The 15,788-nt window shown below is 41.6% G+C and overlaps 1 protein-coding gene across 8 annotated transcripts in view; it reads left to right on the top strand.

Moving 5' to 3' along the window:
• Nucleotides 1–15,788, top strand: part of ALS2CL (ALS2 C-terminal like) — a gene marked incomplete at its 3' end in the record, with an annotated part of 91,942 nt that overhangs the window by 10,704 nt on the left and 65,450 nt on the right. For 2 of the 8 annotated variants that reach the window (XM_056518711.1, XM_056518717.1), the window contains 3 exon segments: nucleotides 4,580–4,639; nucleotides 5,447–5,482; nucleotides 11,256–11,301. 8 annotated transcript variants of the gene reach the window in all.

The following is a 15,788-nucleotide window of genomic DNA, read 5'->3' as shown; positions in this document are numbered from 1 at the left end:
TTGTTCTGATCAGACTTATTGATCACTTTTTATTCACTTTTTTGTGGTATAAAAAGTGATCAAAAATGCGCTATTTTGGACTTTGGAATTTTTGGGCGCGTACGCCATTGAACGAGCGGTTTAAAAAGTGGTATATTTTCTTAAATCGGACATTTCCGCACGCGGCGATACCACATATGTTTATTTTTATTTTTATTTACATAATGTTTTTTTTTATTTCTGGAAATGCCGGGTGATTCAAACTTTTATTAGGGGAAGGGATAATTGAAAGGGTTAATGATTTTTTTACACTTTTCTTATGCCATATTATAGCTCCTATAGGGGGGGGAGGGGCTATAACTGATTGTTCCCTCTCCATAGGAATGGATCAATCAGTGTTTTCGGCGATTGAATGCTCAGGCCTGGATCTCAGACCTGAAGCATTCATTCGGCGATCGGACAGCAGGAAGGAAGGTAAGAGACCTCCTCCTGTGCTACAGCTGATCGGGATGATTATACCGCGGCGATCCCGAACAGCTCCCTGAGCTAGCCGGGCACTTTTACTTTCGTTTTTAGCCGCGCGGCTCAGCTTTGAGCGTGCGGCTAAAGGGTTAATAGCGCGCGGCACAGCGATCAGTGCCGCGCGCTATTAGAGGCGGGTCCCGGCTTCACTATGACGCCGGGCCCGCCGCGATATGATGCGGGGTCACTGTGTGACCCCGCGTTATATCGCAGGACCGGGACTCATGACGTATGCATACGTCATGGGTCCTTAAGAGGTTAAAGGGGTACTCCGGTGGAAAACTTTTATTTTTTTTAAATAAACTGGTGCCAGAAAGTTAAAACAGATTTTTAAATTACTTCTATAAAAAAAATCTTAATCCTTCCAGTACTTATTAGCTGCTGAATCCTACAGAGGAAATTATTTTCTTTTTGGAACACAGATCTCTCTGCTGACATCATGACCACAGTGCTCTCTGCTGATCTCTGTCCTTTTAGGAACTGTCCAGAGCAGCATATGTTTGCTATGGGGATTTTCTACTACTCTGGACAGTTCTTAAAATGGACAGAGGTGTCAGCAGAGAGCACTGTGTTCATGATGTCAGCAGAGAGCTCTGTGTTCCAAAAAGAAAACCATTTCCTCCGTGGTATTCAGTGGCTAATAAGTACTGGAAGGATTAAGATTTTTTAATAGAAGTAATTTACAAATCTGTTTAACTTTCTGGCCCCAGTTGATTTAAAAAATAAAAATAAAAATAAATTTCACCGGAGTACCCCTTTAATCCTTTCAGTTCTTTTTAGGGGCTGTATACTACAGAGGAAATGCTTTTCTTTTTGGATTTCTCTTCTGTCACGACCACAGTGCTCTCTGCTGTCCATTTTAGGAACTGTCCAGAGCAGGAGAAAATCCCCATAGCAAACATATGCTGCTCAGGACAGTTCCTAAAATGGACAGCAGAGGTCAGCAGAGAGCACGGCGGTCGACCACAGAAGAGAAATACAAAAAAGAAAAGCATTTCCTCTGTAGTATACAGCCCCTAAAAAGTACTGGAAGGATTAAGATTTTTTTTAATAGAAGTCATTTACAAATCTGTTTAACTTTCTGGCACCAGTTGATTTAAAAAAAATAATACGTTTTCCACCGGAGTACCCATTTAACCATTTTATGCCCATGTGTCATTGTTAATTGTCGCACCTATGAGGGTTACTATTGGCTGCTTCCCATACGGTTTATTTTATGGTGTTATTATTTAGTAAACAATGATAATTTTTTTTATTTTTTTTGGGGGGGGGGGCGCTGTGTAACGAGTGGGAGGACAGAGGGGCTTTGTCCGGGACAGGCGCCCTTTTGTGTGTTTGTCGCCGTCTGAGCCTCGGGGAATCTAATTCTGGATGACAGCTCTGAGCTCTCGCTGCTATTTGTGTGAACGGCTCAATATAATCTGGGTGGCGGGGGGGAGGGGGCACAGTATGGCGCTGAGGGCACAGTATGGCACTGGGGATAGATCGCACACACCGTGTGCCACCTAACTCACATATAACTTGACACACCAAGGCAGTGTTTCCCAACCGTTGTGCCTCCAGCTGTTGCAAAACTTCAACTCCCAGCATAGATATATAGACGACGTCTTTATTCTGGCAGTTTACAAAACTCATTGTCTTATCCTACTATTGTGTTTTCCAACCATTGTGCCTCCAGCTGTTGCAAAACTACAACTCCCAGCATAGATATATAGACGACGTCTTTATTCAGGCAGTTTACAAAACTCATTGTCTTACCCTACTATAGTGTTTCCCAACCATTGTGCCTCCAGCTGTTGCAAAACTACAACTCCCAGCATAGATATATAGACGACGTCTTTATTCTGGCAGTTTACAGAACTCATTGTCTTATCCTACTATAGTGTTTCCCAACCATTGTGCCTCCAGCTGTTGCAAAACTACAACTCCCAGCATAGATATATAGACGACGTCTTTATTCTGGCAGTTTACAGAACTCATTGTCTTATCCTACTATAGTGTTTCCCAACCATTGTGCCTCCAGCTGTTGCAAAACTACAACTCCCAGCATAGATATATAGACGACGTCTTTATTCTGGCAGTTTACAGAACTCATTGTCTTATCCTACTATTGTGTTTCCCAACCAGGGTGCTTCTAGCTGTTGCAAAACTACAACTCCCAGCATGCCCGGACAGCCGTTGGCTGTCCGGGCATGCTGGGAGTTGTAGTTTTGCAACAGCTGGAGGCACCCTGGTTTGGAAACACTGCACTATGGACATGTCCTTACAGCTTATCCAATGCTTTTTTGATTATGGATGAAATCCCACAAGTGCAGTAAAGACTGACGCACAGTTCCCAATGCAGATGCAGTATGTGCCATTCAGAGTGTGTGGAAAGCTGGGTCACTGTATCAGTGCAAGACCCTATATCCACACAAGGGCCCCTACAACTCTCGCTTGTCCCAAAACTGTTGTCCCTCTAGTGTGGCAGAGGGGCCCTTGTGCGACTGCACCCAGATAACCTTGAGCAGAATTACAAACACTTGTCTGGTTTCTTTCAGAACCAGCGCCCCCTTACTGTCTATGGGTTGTGTCTGGTATTGCAGCTCTGTTGTACTGAAGTAAAGGGGGGCCCATCTGCAATACCCCACACAACCTGTGGACACAACCTGCTTGGGGGGGGGGGGGGAGATCAGCCACGTTGTTTCCAAAATTCTAGACAATTTATTTAAGTACAACCTATAGAAGCAGCAGCTGATAGATTTAGGGCCCATGGCAAGAAGGGACACAGCCCAGTGTGACCTCTGCCCTAGACAGTGGACTCTCAGTAATGCTGAGGGTCTTGTTGCCCCTTTACCCCTGGGATGGTGAGATCACAAAGCACTACAAGTACCAGCAGATTGACTCCCCCTTAGGGTCCTCTATAGGAGATGATTTTGGGGTCCCCTTCTCCATACAGAACATGTACAGGGCCCCTATACTTATACCTGATGTTCTGGACCCATTTGACAAGGCGACACTCAATATAATTTTACAGTGGCCCCCAGGGGCCCCTCATTGTCTATGGGCAGAGAAGCTTCTGGCACTGACAGGGTCACGCCCGGCTCTCACTTCCAATTCCTACGGGGAGGAGGCGGAGGGTGCGGGGCGGGCGCAGACGGGTGTAGGGTGCCGGTGAGCGCTGTAAGGTACGAGGTGAGTGCAGCCGGGTGTAGGGTGCCGGGTGAGTGCAGTAGGGTGCGAGGTGAGTGCAGCCGGGTGTAGGGTGCCGGGTGAGTGCAGTAGGGTGCGAGGTGAGTGCAGCCGGGTGTAGGGTGCCGGGTGAGTGCAGTAGGGTGCCGGGTGAGTGCAGCCGGGTTTAGGGTGCCGGTGAGCGCTGTAAGGTACGAGGTGAGTGCAGCCGGGTGTAGGGTGCCGGTGAGCGCTGTAAGGTACGAGGTGAGTGCAGCCGGGTGTAGGGTGCCGGTGAGCGCTGTAAGGTGCGGGGCCGGGCGCAGCCGGGTAAAGTCCTGTAGGGGGCGGGGCGGGTGCTCGGTGAGTGGTGCGGGGCGGGTGTAGGGTGCGGGGCGGGTGTAGGGTGCGGGGCCTGATCCTGAACTGCAGTGTGAATGGTGGTCACGTTGTATTTGTAAATATTTACATATCTGTCTGGAAGTTACATTGTATCTATTGAATTTGTACATATATTTAGGTTACATTGTATCATTATATTTATAAATATATTTAGGTTACATTGTATCATTATATTTATAAATATATTTAGGTTACATTGTATCATTATATTTATAATTATATTTAGGTTACATTGTATCATTATATGTATAAATATATTTAGGTTACATTGTATCATTATATGTATAAATATATTTAGGTTACATTGTATTATATATATATATATATTTAGGTTACATTGTATCATTATATTTATAAATATATTTAGGTTACATTGTATCATTATATGTATAAATATATTTAGGTTACATTGTATCATTATATGTATAAATATATTTAGGTTACATTGTATCATTATATGTATAAATATATTTAGGTTACATTGTATTATATATATATATATATTTAGGTTACATTGTATCTATAGGAAGAAACATCAGAGGGAGGAGAGGAGCTGCTAATATACAGTGCAGGAGTGAGGTATGAGGTGAGTTATATACATCCTGTATACTGTGACGTCATCAGTGGGTGGGCGGGGTCAGGTATTGTTTTTTTTCCATTGCAGTGTTCCCCAACCTGTTGCGCTACTGCAAAAACTACAACTCCCATCATGCCCTTACAGGCCAAGGCAACAGATGAAGAGCAGATGATTGGGGAACACTGTCCTAATGCCACAATGTATCCTATAAAAACTAGAGAAATTGTGTTTGTTCTAGTGTCAGAGATTGGGGGTCATACTCCCTGCAGAACAAGCAAAGTATAACCCCCAGCATCCTGCAAGCACAAACTCCTCCCCTTATGATCAGGAGATAAAGGTGTAATTCCGCAGCTGGATTCTGATGGTTATTTATTTATTTATTTTTTTTAAATGTTTATTATTAATTTATTTTATACATAATCATAAAAAAGGTAAACATTCAACGAATCCTTATTTAAGTTATTCTTTTCCTCACCGTCCCCCCGTCCCCGTCCCCCCCCCCCCCGTCCCCCCCACCCAATTCCTCCACAGGCAGTACAAACCTTCTTTTTAGATAAAGGGAAACGGGGGTATCTGACCAATAACTATTTCCAATTCTCCAATAATATATATTTAAAAAAATAAAAAAAAGTTCTACAGTTAATCCTAAACTATATATTACACATAAATTTAAAAGTGGCCCATACCCCAGTTTCCCAAAACCTATAAAAAAATATAAAAAATTCTGCTGGTTAACTCGCAAAATCCTGGAATTCACCTTCAGGCCTCATATTCAGTGTGGGATAAACTAAATGTATGATTGTTCTCTGTCCTCAGCCACATGAAGATAAAGAGGAGACGACTGTAGGACAGGTGAATATAATCTATTGTTCTCTGTTATCAGCCATGTCAGGAGGGGGGAGGTGACTGTAGGACAGGTGAATATAATCTATTGTTCTCTGTTATCAGCCATGTCAGGAGAGGAGAGGTGACTGTAGGACAGGTGAATATATCTATTGTTCTCTGTTATCAGCCATGTCAGGATTAGAGAGGTGACTGTAGGACAGGTGAATATAATCTATTGTTCTCTGTTATCAGCCATGTCAGGAGGGGACAGGTGACTGTAGGACAGGTGAATATATCTATTGTTCTATGTTATCAGCCATGTCAGGAGAGGAGAGGTGACTGTAGGACAGGTGAATATATCTATTGTTCTATGTTATCAGCCATGTCAGGAGAGGAGAGGTGACTGTAGGACAGGTGAATATAATCTATTGTTCTCTGTTATCAGCCATGTCAGGAGGGGACAGGTGACTGTAGGACAGGTGAATATAATCTATTGTTCTATGTTATCAGCCATGTCAGGAGAGGAGAGGTGACTGTAGGACAGGTGAATATATCTATTGTTCTCTGTTATCAGCCATGTCAGGAGGGGAGAGGTGACTGTAGGACAGGTGAATATAATCTATTATTCTCTGTTATCAGCCATGTCAGGAGGGGAGAGGTGACTGTAGGACAGGTGAATATATCTATTGTTCTCTGTTATCAGCCATGTCAGGAGAGGAGAGGTGACTGTAGGACAGGTGAATATAATCTATTGTTCTCTGTTATCAGCCATGTCAGGAGGGGGGAGGTGACTGTAGGACAGGTGAATATAATCTATTGTTCTCTGTTATCAGCCATGTCAGGAGAGGAGAGGTGACTGTAGGACAGGTGAATATATCTATTGTTCTCTGTTATCAGCCATGTCAGGATTAGAGAGGTGACTGTAGGACAGGTGAATATAATCTATTGTTCTCTGTTATCAGCCATGTCAGGAGGGGAGAGGTGACTGTAGGACAGGTGAATATATCTATTGTTCTCTGTTATCAGCCATGTCAGGAGGGGAGAGGTGACTGTAGGACAGGTGAATATAATCTATTATTCTCTGTTATCAGCCATGTCAGGAGGGGAGAGGTGACTGTAGGACAGGTGAATATATCTATTGTTCTCTGTTATCAGCCATGTCAGGAGAGGAGAGGTGACTGTAGGACAGGTGAATATAATCTATTGTTCTCTGTTATCAGCCATGTCAGGAGAGGAGAGGTGACTGTAGGACAGGTGAATACAATCTATTGTTCTCTGTTATCAGTCATGTCAGGAGGGGAGAGGTGACTGTAGGACAGGTGAATATATCTATTGTTCTCTGTTATCAGCCATGTCAGGAGGGGAGAGGTGACTGTAGGACAGGTGAATATATCTATTGTTCTCTGTTATCAGCCATGTCAGGAGAGGAGAGGTGACTGTAGGACAGGTGAATATAATCTATTGCTCTCTGTTATCAGCCATGTCAGGAGGAGAGAGGTGACTGTAGGACAGGTGAATACAATCTATTGTTCTCTGTTATCAGCCATGTCAGGAGGGGAGAGGTGACTGTAGGACAGGTGAATATAATCTATTGTTCTCTGTTATCAGCCATATCAGGAGGGGAGAGGTGACTGTAGGACAGGTGAATACAATCTATTGTTCTCGGTTATCAGCCATGTCAGGAGAGGAGAGGTGACTGTAGGACAGGTGAATATAATCTATTGTTCTCTGTTATCAGCCATGTAAGGAGGGGAGAGGTGACTGTAGGACAGATGAATATATCTATTGTTCTCTGTTATCAGCCATGTCAGGAGAGGAGAGGTGACTGTAGGACAGGTGAATATAATCTATTGTTCTCTGTTATCAGCCATGTCAGGAGGGGAGAGGTGACTGTAGGACAGGTGAATATATCTATTGTTCTCTGTTATCAGCCATGTCAGGAGAGGAGAGGTGACTGTAGGACAGGTGAATATAATCTATTGTTCTCTGTTATCAGCCATGTCAGGAGAGGAGAGGTGACTGTAGGACAGGTGAATACAATCTATTGTTCTCTGTTATCAGTCATGTCAGGAGGGGAGAGGTGACTGTAGGACAGGTGAATATATCTATTGTTCTCTGTTATCAGCCATGTCAGGAGGGGAGAGGTGACTGTAGGACAGGTGAATATATCTATTGTTCTCTGTTATCAGCCATGTCAGGAGAGGAGAGGTGACTGTAGGACAGGTGAATATAATCTATTGCTCTCTGTTATCAGCCATGTCAGGAGGAGAGAGGTGACTGTAGGACAGGTGAATACAATCTATTGTTCTCTGTTATCAGCCATGTCAGGAGGGGAGAGGTGACTGTAGGACAGGTGAATATAATCTATTGTTCTCTGTTATCAGCCATATCAGGAGGGGAGAGGTGACTGTAGGACAGGTGAATACAATCTATTGTTCTCGGTTATCAGCCATGTCAGGAGAGGAGAGGTGACTGTAGGACAGGTGAATATAATCTATTGTTCTCTGTTATCAGCCATGTAAGGAGGGGAGAGGTGACTGTAGGACAGATGAATATATCTATTGTTCTCTGTTATCAGCCATGTCAGGAGAGGAGAGGTGACTGTAGGACAGGTGAATATAATCTATTGTTCTCTGTTATCAGCCATGTCAGGAGGGGAGAGGTGACTGTAGGACAGGTGAATATAATCTATTGTTCTCTGTTATCAGCCATGTCAGGAGGGGAGAGGTGACTGTAGGGCAGGTGAAAATAATCTATTGTTCTCTGTTATCAGCCATGTCTGGAGGGGAGAGATGACTGTAGGACAGGTGAATACAATCTATTGTTCTCTGTTATCAGCCATGTCAGGAGGGGAGAGGTGACTGTAGGACAGGAGAATATATCTATTGTTCTCTGTTATCAGCCATGTCAGGAGGGGAGAGGTGACTGTAGGACAGGTGAATATAATCTATTGTTCTCTGTTATCAGCCATGTCAGGAGAGGAGCGGTGACTGTAGGACAGGTGAATATAATCTATTGCTCTCTGTTATCAGCCATGTCAGGAGGGGAGAGGTGACTGTAGGACAGGTGAATATATCTATTGTTCTCTGTTATCAGCCATGTCAGGAGGGGAGAGGTGACTGTAGGACAGGTGAATATACCTATTGTTCTCTGTTATCAGCCATGTCAGGAGGGGAGAGGTGACTGTAGGACAGGTGAATATAATCTATTGTTCTCTGTTATCAGCCATATCAGGAGGGGAGAGGTGACTGTAGGACAGGTGAAAATAATCTATTGTTCTCTGTTATCAGCCATGTCTGGAGGGGAGAGATGACTGTAGGACAGGTGAATACAATCTATTGTTCTCTGTTATCAGCCATGTCAGGAGGGGAGAGGAGACTGTAGGACAGGTGAATATATCTATTGTTCTCTGTTATCAGCCATGTCAGGAGGGGAGAGGTGACTGTAGGACAGGTGAATACAATCTATTGTTCTCTGTTATCAGCCATGTCAGGAGGGGAGAGGTGACTGTAGGACAGGTGAATATATCTATTGTTCTCTGTTATCAGTCATGTCAGGAGGGGAGAGGTGACTGTAGGACAGGAGAATATATCTATTGTTCTCTGTTATCAGCCATGTCAGGAGGGGAGAGGTGACTGTAGGACAGGAGAATATATCTATTGTTCTCTGTTATCAGCCATGTCAGGAGGGGAGAGGTGACTGTAGGACAGGTGAATATAATCTATTGTTCTCTGTTATCAGCCATGTCAGGAGAGGAGCGGTGACTGTAGGACAGGTGAATATATCTATTGTTCTCTGTTATCAGCCATGTCAGGAGAGGAGAGGTGACTGTAGGACAGGTGAATATAATCTATTGTTCTCTGTTATCAGCCATGTCAGGAGAGGAGCGGTGACTGTAGGACAGGTGAATATATCTATTGTTCTCTGTTATCAGCCATGTCAGGAGAGGAGAGGTGACTGTAGGACAGGTGAATATAATCTATTGCTCTCTGTTATCAGCCATGTCAGGAGGGGAGAGGTGACTGTAGGACAGGTGAATATATCTATTGTTCTCTGTTATCAGCCATGTCAGGAGGGGAGAGGTGACTGTAGGACAGGTGAATATATCTATTGTTCTCTGTTATCAGCCATGTCAGGAGGGGAGAGGTGACTGTAGGACAGGTGAATATATCTATTGTTCTCTGTTATCAGCCATGTCAGGAGAGGAGAGGTGACTGTAGGACAGGTGAATATGATAGGTAATTGTCCCTTTAAATGGAATGCCACCAACTGTCTTGTATGTGTAGGGTGGTGCAGTCTGCATTTTTCTGGCACTACAAGTCTCAGCATGCTCTGGGGTCCATCTTGTTGGTGTGACTGAGGCTCAGACCGGTTCCTGTTGATATTGTAGGTCACTTCCCTCCTCCTGTGCGGTTATCACATTGTGGAAGTGTGAGGAGAAGGTCGGCTGCAGAACGGGATCTGAGAGGTTGCGGCTCCGTCTGTTTGGCACATGCAGGGTCATGTTCACAGCTCGCTCTGCCCCAGGCACTTGGACTGAATACCCCATCGTCATTCCAAGCGCATGGACATTTTTTTCATGCAGATCTGTCACAAATCCACATAAAAACTCTTGTTACCTGTGGAGTTCGTTGCAGATTCACCGATTTTACTATTAGACACAGAAAGACACAAACAAATGCAGATTTTTTTCTCACTTAACTCAGCACTGCTGCCCTAGGTACAGGCCCACAGGGGCCTAATGATAAATGCAGCCCTGCATGCACACCCAGCTCCCCCGGGCTCCTGCATGACAAATCCTTTTCTTCTATACTGTACAACCCCAACCCTACACTGTATAGCAGAGCTAAAGAGGAACAGCCTGAGACCAACAACCTGGAGACAGAAATGTTATTACTTTTCTCTACATCATATACGGAAAGATCAATTTGTTTTGTTTAGGACAAATGAAAATTAGATATAGATTGGAGTTAGATAGATAGATATGAGATAGATAGATAGATATGAGATAGATAGATATGAGATAGATATGAGGTAGATAGATATGAGATAGATAGATAGATAGATAGATAGATATGAGATAGATAGATAGATATGAGATAGATAGATTGATATGAGATAGAAAGATAGACAGATATAGATAGATAGATATGAGATAGAGATAGATAGATAGATAGATAGATATGAGATAGATAGATATGATATAGATAGATATGAGATAGATAGATATGAGATAGAAAGATAGATAGATAGATATGAGATAGATAGACAGATATAGATAGATAGATAGATAGATATGAGATAGATATAGATAGATAGATATGAGATAGATAGATAGATAGATATGAGATAGATAGATAGATAGATAGATAGATAGATATGATATAGATAGATATGATATAGATAGATATGAGATAGATAGATATGAGATAGATAGATAGATAGATGTGAGATAGATAGATAGATAGATAGATAGATATGAGATAGATAGATAGATAGATAGATATGAGATAGATAGATAGATAGATAGATAGATATGAGATAGATAGATATGAGATAGATAGATAGATATGAGATAGATAGATATGAGATAGATAGATAGATAGATATGAGATAGATAGATAGACAGATATAGATAGATAGATATGATATAGATAGATAGATATGAGATAGATAGATAGATATGAGATAGATAGATAGATAGATAGATAGATTTGGGGTTACATCATCTGGTTGGGGTGACACATTTCCTTACAATGGTTATTACTAAATTTCCTGTCTTCTTCTTCTTTCTCTCTAGTTTCTCTACTGACGCTCAGATTTGTCACATTATCACCAGTCAGCAGGTAGGACCTTTCATTGTTTTAAAGTAATAATTGGTAATGTTGTATGACACTGAATGGAAAGATCCTACAATCCCTATATGTATTATTGTAGAGGTCAGGGGTCAGTAGACTGTTATATACTATGTATAGTAGAGGTCAGGGGTCAGTAGACTGTTATATACTATGTATAGTAGAGGTCAGGGGTCAGTAGACTGTTATATACTATGTATAGTAGAGGTCAGGGGTCAGTAGACTGTTATATACTATGTATAGTAGAGGTCAGGGTTCAGTAGGCTGTTATATACTATGTATAGTAGAGGTCAGGGGTCAGTAGACTGTTATATACTATGTATAGTAGAGGTCAGGGGTCAGTAGACTGTTATATACTATGTATAGTAGAGGTCAGGGGTCAGTAGACTGTTATATTGTTATATACTATGTATAGTAGAGGTCAGGGGTCAGTAGACTGTTATATACTATGTATAGTAGAGGTCAGGGGTCAGTAGACTGTTATATACTATGCATAGTAGAGGTCAGGGATCAGTAGACTGTTATATACTATGTATAGTAGAGGTCAGGGGTCAGTAGACTGTTATATACTATGTATAGTAGAGGTCAGGGGTCAGTAGACTGTTATATACTATGTATAGTAGAGGTCAGGGATCAGTAGAATGTTATATACCATGTATAGTAGAGGTCAGGGGTCAGTAGACTGTTATATACTATGTATAGTAGAGGTCAGGGTTCAGTAGGCTGTTATATACTATGTATAGTAGAGGTCAGGGGTCAGTAGACTGTTATATACTATGTATAGTAGAGGTCAGGGGTCAGTAGACTGTTATATACTATGTATAGTAGTGGTCAGGGGTAAGTAGACTGTTATATACTATGTATAGTAGAGGTCAGGGGTCAGTAGACTGTTATATACTATGTATAGTAGAGGTCAGGGGTAAGTAGACTGTTATATACTATGTATAGTAGAGGTCAGGGGTCAGTAGACTGTTATATACTATGTATAGTAGAGGTCAGGGGTCAGTAGACTGTTATATACTATGTATAGTAGAGGTCAGGGGTCAGTAGACTGTTATATACTATGTATAGTAGAGGTCAGGGGTCAGTAGACTGTTATATACTATGTATAGTAGAGGTCAGGGGTCAGTAGACTGTTATATACTATGTATAGTAGAGGTCAGGGGTCAGTAGACTGTTATATACTATGTATAGTAGTGGTCAGTAGACTGTTATATACTATGTATAGTAGAGGTCAGGGGTAAGTAGACTGTTATATACTATGTATAGTAGAGGTCAGGGGACAGTAGACTGTTATATACTATGTATAGTAGAGGTCAGGGGTCAGTAGACTGTTATATACTATGTATAGTAGAGGTCAGGGGTCAGTAGACTGTTATATACTATGTATAGTAGAGGTCAGGGGTCAGTAGACTGTTATATACTATGTATAGTAGAGGTCAGGGGTCAGTAGACTGTTATATACTATGTATAGTAGAGGTCAGGGGTCAGTAGACTGTTATATACTATGTATAGTAGTGGTCAGTAGACTGTTATATACTATGTATAGTAGAGGTCAGGGGTAAGTAGACTGTTATATACTATGTATAGTAGAGGTCAGGGGTCAGTAGACTGTTATATACTATGTATAGTAGAGGTCAGGGGACAGTAGACTGTTATATACTATGTATAGTAGAGGTCAGGGGTCAGTAGACTGTTATATACTATGTATAGTAGAGGTCAGGGGTAAGTAGACTGTTATATACTATGTATAGTAGAGGTCAGGGGTAAGTAGACTGTTATATACTATGTATAGTAGAGGTCAGGGGTAAGTAGACTGTTATATACTATGTATAGTAGAGGTCAGGGGTCAGTAGACTGTTATATACTATGTATAGTAGAGGTCAGGGGTAAGTAGACTGTTATATACTATGTATAGTAGAGGTCAGGGGTCAGTAGACTGTTATATACTATGTATAGTAGAGGTCAGGGGTCAGTAGACTGTTATATACTATGTATAGTAGAGGTCAGGGGTCAGTAGACTGTTATATACTATGTATAGTAGAGGTCAGGGGTCAGTAGACTGTTATATATTATGTATAGTAGAGGTCAGGGGGTAAGTAGACTGTTATATACTATGTATAGTAGAGGTCAGGGGTCAGTAGACTGTTATATACTATGTATAGTAGAGGTTAGGGGTCAGTAGACTGTTATATACTGGGTATAGTAGAGGTCAGGGGTCAGTAGACTGTTATATACTATGTATAGTAGAGGTCAGGGGTCAGTAGACTGTTATATACTATGTATAGTAGAGGTCAGGGGTCAGTAGACTGTTATATACTATGTATAGTAGAGGTCAGGGGTCAGTAGACTGTTATATACTATGTATAGTAGAGGTCAGGGGTCAGTAGACTGTTATATACTATGTATAGTAGAGGTCAGGGGTCAGTAGACTGTTATATACTATGTATAGTAGAGGTCAGGGGTCAGTAGACTGTTATATACTATGTATAGTAGAGGTCAGGGGTCAGTAGACTGTTATATACTATGTATAGTAGAGGTCAGGGGTCAGTAGACTGTTATATACTATGTATAGTAGAGGTCAGGGGTCAGTAGACTGTTATATACTATGTATAGTAGAGGTCAGGGGTCAGTAGACTGTTATATACTATGTATAGTAGAGGTCAGGGGGTCAGTAGACTGTTATATACTATGTATAGTAGAGGTCAGGGGGTCAGTAGACTGTTATATACTATGTATAGTAGAGGTCAGGGGTCAGTAGACTGTTATATACTATGTATAGTAGAGGTCAGGGGTCAGTAGACTGTTATATACTATGTATAGTAGAGGTCAGGGGTCAGTAGACTGTTATATACTATGTATAGTAGAGGTCAGGGGTCAGTAGACTGTTATATACTATGTATAGTAGAGGTTAGGGGTCAGTAGACTGTTATATACTGGGTATAGTAGAGGTCAGGGCTCAGTAGACTGTTATATACTATGTATAGTAGAGGTCAGGGGTCAGTAGACTGTTATATACCATGTATAGTAGAGGTCAGGGGTCAGTAGACTGTTATATACTATGTATAGTAGAGGTCAGGGGACAGTAGACTGTTATATACTATGTATAGTAGAGGTCAGGGGTCAGTAGACTGTTATATACTATGTAGAGTAGAGGTCAGGGGTCAGTAGACTGTTATATACTATGTATAGTAGAGGTCAGGGGTCAGTAGACTGTTATATACTATGTATAGTAGAGGTCAGGGGTCAGTAGACTGTTATATACTATGTATAGTAGAGGTCAGGGGTCAGTAGACTGTTATATACTATGTATAGTAGAGGTCAGGGGGTCAGTAGACTGTTATATACTATGCATAGTAGAGGTCAGGGATCAGTAGACTGTTATATACTATGTATAGTAGAGGTCAGGGGGTCAGTAGACTGTTATATACTATGTATAGTAGAGGTCAGGGGTCAGTAGACTGTTATATACTATGTATAGTAGAGGTCAGGGGTCAGTAGACTGTTATATATTATGTATAATAGAGGTCAGGGGTCAGTAGACTGTTATATACTATGTATAATAGAGGTCAGGGATCAGTAGAATGTTATATACCATGTATAGTAGAGGTCAGGGGTCAGTAGACTGTTATATACTATGTATAGTAGAGGTCAGGGTTCAGTAGGCTGTTATATACTATGTATAGTAGAGGTCAGGGGTCAGTAGACTGTTATATACTATGTATAGTAGAGGTCAGGGATCAGTAGACTGTTATATACTATGTATAGTAGTGGTCAGTAGACTGTTATATACTATGTATAGTAGAGGTCAGGGGTAAGTAGACTGTTATATACTATGTATAGTAGAGGTCAGGGGTCAGTAGACTGTTATATACTATGTATAGTAGAGGTCAGGGGTAAGTAGACTGTTATATACTATGTATAGTAGAGGTCAGGGGTCAGTAGACTGTTATATACTATGTATAGTAGAGGTCAGGGGTCAGTAGACTGTTATATACTATGTATAGTAGAGGTCAGGGGACAGTAGACTGTTATATACTATGTATAGTAGAGGTCAGGGGTCAGTAGACTGTTATATACTATTTATAGTAGAGGTCAGGGGTCAGTAGACTGTTATATACTATGTATAGTAGAGGTCACGGGTCAGTAGACTGTTATATACTATGTATAATAGAGGTCAGGGGTCAGTAGACTGTTATATACTATGTATAGTAGAGGTCAGGGATCAGTAGAATGTTATATACCATGTATAGTAGAGGTCAGGGGTCAGTAGACTGTTATATACCATGTATAGTAGAGGTCAGGGTTCAGTAGGCTGTTATATACTATGTATAGTAGAGGTCAGGGGTCAGTAGACTGTTATATACTATGTATAGTAGAGGTCAGGGGTCAGTAGACTGTTATATACTATGTATAGTAGTGGTCAGTAGACTGTTATATACTATGTATAGTAGAGGTCAGGGGTAAGTAGACTGTTA

The sequence above is a fragment of the Hyla sarda genome, chromosome 5 (genome assembly GCF_029499605.1).
Source record: "Hyla sarda isolate aHylSar1 chromosome 5, aHylSar1.hap1, whole genome shotgun sequence".
Lineage (NCBI taxonomy): Eukaryota > Metazoa > Chordata > Amphibia > Anura > Hylidae > Hyla > Hyla sarda.
Note: the sequence above shows the minus strand (reverse complement) of the source record. Positions and strands in the feature narration are given on the sequence as shown.